Below are 6,000 nucleotides of genomic sequence, written 5' to 3'. Positions count from 1 at the left end.
TTAAGTTTCATAAAATTCTGGCAAGAATTGTACATATGAGAGCGCTAACAATGCAATTCTCAATACATGTATTATTTGTATTTCCAAGGGGCATAACTTTTTTTTAAATAATTGATCGGCACTAATCTTTGAACTCGTCTAAGACATTGCTGATATAAACCTATGATACAAGTTTCATAAAAATCTGACAATAATTGTACACGTGAGAGCGCTAACAAGACCGGACAGACGGACGCCCGGTATTTGCATGTCCCCCGCAACGCATTAAGCGGGGGACAACTACTACTAAAAATAAGTCCTGGTTTTCTGAAAATCTTAATAAGTATTCATTCTATGGCGCATTACGGTACCTAAATTTTTTATGCAAAATGACTAACAAGTAAATTTTGACTCAAAATGGTCTAAATATAATTCTCACTCACCAAAAGTTTCATTACTGCAAACTTGATGATTAGATTAAGTAAATAATGACATCAAAAGCATATTCAATTGTCAGGGAACGGCTACTTTTACATTTGTTCTTAATTGGAGTGAATGCATTCGTGGTCTGACACATAAAGAGAACAATATAGTGGTGATGGGAGTTTTTGTACTTGTACCAATCTATAATGATATCTACAATTTGGACCACTTTAACCTGGATAATCGGATCTGTGTGCATATACCTATGGATAAAATTTATTGATTTTCTCCAAGCTTACCACATTGTGATGTTGTCCTAATCCAAGTAACTCGCCCGTTTCAGAATCTAATGCTTCATGGGTGCTATATAGTACATTGACCGATTAATACATATGTTTCTTGACGTTTCCTCAAAGCAAAAATATCCAATAACGTTGAGACCTCATTTATGTCAGAACAACTGGTCTGTATTCCTGCACTATTTAAAGTATTGAAGGGAAAGGAAAATAACATTACAGGCAAGTGTAGAAATATGCCAAGACTATGGTATATACCTATATCGATAGATAATTAGAATGGTTCATCACATAAAAAAAAATCCAGTTTACTAGTCTAGTGAGTGTTTTTTACGACATTGGCTGGCTATTAAGCCATTGCATTGGTAAAATATCCAGTATGCCTTTGGAAAATAAAGTTAGAATTTCAAGACATTTCATTTTTTTCACACACTACTGAGGCCCCTTATGGGGTTGTCTAAGTTATCACAATTTTTTGCCAATATAATCACATAATCATTAACTATTTTCTTAAACAAGATAATAAAAAAATACAGTCCTAGATTATCAAATAAACATGAAAAAATCTTCAAAATCGATTATCTAAAAATACTACCATCGCTAACATTTTTAACAATAAAAATCGTGGTTACCCTTCTATCGATAAGTGTCATGCCAAAAAATGACTTACATGTCCCCGTCTTTCCACCAACAATACGGTAAGGTCCACGTTTAATGGTCGCACATTTTCTTTAAATTTTGAAACTGATATAACTTGAAAAACAAACAGTATAATTTATTTACTCACATGAAACAAACCGGGATGCGGTATTCAGTACGTAGGTGAAACTGGACGATATTTATCTAAACGCACTCAAGAACATCTGTATCGTTTTAAAAGACCCAATAAATTCAAAAGTATCATTTATCAACACCTTAAAAAGCACAATCATCCTATTAAATATTTAGCAGTTCAACCTTTAGAGGTAGTAAATAAGCAGCCTGGTGAATCTCATTCAAAGTTTGTACGATCGCGGAAAATAATTGAATTAAATTGGATTAAAAAATTACAAACAGTCTACCCTCTCGGTCTTAATGATAATATCATGGGAATTGGTAATATATCAAGAACCGATTCTGTTAACATTTTGGATATAGTTTCTAAAACTGTTCGTAAAAACCGTTCTCATGGTCGTAGAAAAAATCGCAATCAAAGAAAATTTCGGACCAATCATACCAATATTTCGGACCTAATTTCTATTTAAAAAAACAACGGCAGACATTATCTGTTAACAAAGCTCTGTTCATTACCGGTTAATAAGTTAAATAAAATTTTAGAGGATTGCAACACAATTTCATATAGCAGTCCTAAGTATGAAATCGTTCAAATTATAATGGCATATTGTTATTCTAAACTGTTTCCCAAAATTGATCGCCCTGAAGATCATAAAAAACAGTTTATTAAAATAAAGTATGTCAATAAAGGTTTTGATTTTGTAAATATTGCCGGTATTTTTAACGACCATTCTGTTAAAGAACAAATTCCGGGATATTTTGATAATACTGAGCTCCCTCTTATTTGTTATATTTACAAGAAATCTACCCGGAAATTTGTGTTTAATTATAGCCAATTGTGTAAAGATGTTAATATCAGTGAAAATACACCTACTTCATGTAATTGCAGTAATTCCGAATACATTTATGGACCCATTTCCCCATGTTATAACAGGAGATCTTAACATCGTTCAAGACCGAGAGTTAAAATCATTCCTCAGTAAAGGACCTAAATATCGTCCCCCGTCAATTATTAATTGGAATGAGTGTCGTAATATCATCCACGACTCACTCCATACTTACTGTTTGAAATGGATAAAACGGGAAAAAGCTGACAAAAAATCTTTGGACTCTTTTTTTAAATCAGTAATGAACATAGTTGATATACGTATTCAACATTTTAAAGAACATTTTACTTTTAACAATAACCACAATAAACCTATTTCTCGTATCAAACATAAACTAAAAGAACTAGCCAAGGAATTTGTTTTTGTCCCGGCCGATAAAGCTGCTAATAATATTATTATTGTTTGACGTAAATTTTACATTGAGGTTCTGAAAAAAGAAATCACCAATTCACCAACATTCCAACTGACTCCATTTTCAGAAAACGACATCTGTAACAAACATAAACTTTTAGCTACCGCTTTCCAAGCAGAACCAAATACAATGAAAGTCCCAACTATGTATTGGCTTCCGAAGCTACACAAAGCACCTTACAAATATAGATTCATTTCGTCTTCAAGCCATTTTTCCACTACTAAATTGTCTATTCTTCTTACCAGTACACTTGGTACAATCAAAAACCTGATAATAAATTGTTCAAATAAGGCCTTCGAAAATAGTGGAATTAATTACTTTTGGAGTGTCAAGAACTCGTTGGAAGTACTTGATAAATTGCATGCATATATTGGTGATTTTGAATCTGTTCAAAGTTTTGATTTTTCTACCCTATATACCACATTGCCTCACATTCTCATTAAGAAAAAATTCACACACCTAATTAAATGGGCATTTAAAAAGTCAGAATGTGAATATATATGTTCAAACTCTTTTAGGTCATTTTTTAGTAGCAATAAACAAAAAAACTATGTCAATTGGACATGCTTTGATACTATATATGCCCTTGAATTTTTACTAGATAACATTTTTGTTCGCTTTGGAGATTCCGTATATCGTCAGGTTATCGGAATTCCAATGGGGACTAACTGTGCACCACTTATTGTGGACCTTTTTTTGTATTGCTATGAGTTACAATTTATGACAAAAATCAGCAAAGACCCATCGAAACAACATCTGATACACAAATTTAATAATACTTTTAGATATTTGGATGATATTTTGGCTCTCAATAATGACGACTTCAGTATGTATACTAAAGAAATTTATCCTGTTGAACTTACTTTAAATAAAGCTAATACTAACAATGACCACTGCCCTTTCCTCGATCTTGATATCTATATCATTAACGGAAAGCTTAATACTAAAATATATGATAAAAGAGATGATTTTTCATTTCCTATCGTTAATTATCCATTTTTAGATGGTGACGTTCCCTTGTCACCATCTTACGGTGTTTATATATCTCAACTTGTACGATTCGCTCGTGTATGTAATAATGTTTTAGATTTTAACGAGAGAAATTTATGTATTACTGAAAAATTATTACACCAGGGTTTTCGATATCACAAACTGAGTCAAAACATTTACTAAATTTTATCATCGGTATAAGGACATCATTCGTAAATATAGCTCAACATGCAGACTTCTTATACGTTCAGGTATTTCACATCCAATTTTTTATGGAAATATTCTTTATAAAGCACAAAAATGTCAGTATTCACCTCTGAAGCTAACAAAACCTTTAAATAGACTTATTAAGAAGGGATGTAGTTACGATACTGTTATCAGGTCATTAAAGATTGCATATTTTGGCGTTAATATTGATTCACTAATAGGGTCTTTGCATCGGCACTAAACACATTTATTTAAAAACCAGTTGTTGGCATGACACGGGTTATGTTCTTCTCATATATGTTATGATGGTATGATACTAAACCCCTAACGGGAAGGATTGTGCCTGATATTCATATGATGAAGACATAATCTTTCAATCAGTTTAATTGAAGTCTGGAGCTGGCATGTCAGTTAACTGCTAGTAGTCTGTTGTTATTTATGTATTATTGTCATTTTGTTTATCTTCTTTGGTTACATCTTCTGACATCAGACTCGGACTTCTCTTGAACTGAATTTTAATGTGCGCATTGTTATGCGTTTACTTTTCTACATTGGCTAGAGGTATAGGGGGAGGGTTGAGATCTCATAAACATGTTTAACCCCGCCGCATTTTTGCGCCTGTCCCAAGTCAGGAGCCTCTAGCCTTTGTCAGTCTTGTTTTATTTTTAATTTTAGTTTCTTGTGTACAATTTGGAGTTTAGTATGGCGTTCATTATCACTGAACTAGTATATATATTTGTTTAGGGGCCAGCTGAAGGACGCCTCCGGGTGCGGGAATTTCTCGCTGCATTGAAGACCTGTTGGTGACCTTCTGCTGTTGTCTGTTCTATGGTCGGGTTGTTGTCTCTTTGACACATTCCCCATTTCCATTCTCAATTTTATGAAATATTTGGTCTGGTAATCAAATAATTACTATAAAATCGGCCATGAAATCACATAATCAATAAAATGCTCTGCTGGGCGCAGCTTGATACGACCGCAGAGGTCGAACCCTGAACAGTTGGGGCAAGTATGGACACAACATTCAAGCTTGATACAGCACTGAATTTGGATTGTGATTAAATATTTGACACAGCATAGGTTTCTGACACAGAATGAATGTGGTCTAAGAACTTAAAAAATTTTAATTTACCTATTCAAACCATATCATTATTATTTGCTTTTATATATAAATCAGAAATAACCAATTTAAAATGGAAAATTTTAAAGAAAACAAAATCACTCCCCTAAATTTTTTGAACCCCCTTATGATTCATCACCCCCAAACTCAATCCCAGCCTTCTCTTTGTGGTATGGTACCTTGCAGTACAATTTCAGAGAGATCCATACACTTGAACACAAGTTATTGTCTGGAAACTAGAAAAATGCCTGTTTTTAGGCCCCTTTTTGGCCCAAAATTCCCAAACGTTTAAGGCAATTACCCCCAAACTCAAACCCAGCTTTCCTTTTGTGATATGGAACCTTGTAGTACAATTTCATAAAGATCCATACACTTGAACACAAGTTATTGTCCTGAAACTAGAAAAATGCTTGTTTTTTGCCCCTTTTTGGCCCCTAATTCCTAAAATTTTGAGGCAATTACCCCCAAATCAATCCCAGCCTTCCCTTTGTGGTATGGTACCTTGCAGTACAATTTCAGAGAGATCCATACACTTGAACACAAGTTATTGTCTGGAAACTAGAAAAATGCTATTTTTGGCCCCTTTTTGGCCCCTTATTCCTAAACGTTTTGGGCAATTACCCCCAAACTCAATTCCAGCTTTCCCTTTGTGATATGGAACCTTAAAGTTCAATTTCAGAAAGATCCATACACTTACACACAAGTTATTATCATGAAACTAGAAAAATGCTTGTTTTTTGCCCCTTTTTTGGCCCCTAATTCCTAAAATTTTAAGGCAGTTACCCCCAAAATCAATCCCAGAATTTCCTTTGCGATATGGAACCTTGTGGTACAATGTCAGAGAGATCCATACACTAACACACAAGTTATGTCTGGAAGTTACAACAAGAGTGCACACGCTGAAATGTCTCG

The sequence above is a fragment of the Mytilus californianus genome, unplaced genomic scaffold, assembly GCF_021869535.1.
Source record: "Mytilus californianus isolate M0D057914Y unplaced genomic scaffold, xbMytCali1.0.p SCAF_11, whole genome shotgun sequence".
Taxonomy (NCBI): domain Eukaryota; kingdom Metazoa; phylum Mollusca; class Bivalvia; order Mytilida; family Mytilidae; genus Mytilus; species Mytilus californianus.
Note: the sequence above shows the minus strand (reverse complement) of the source record.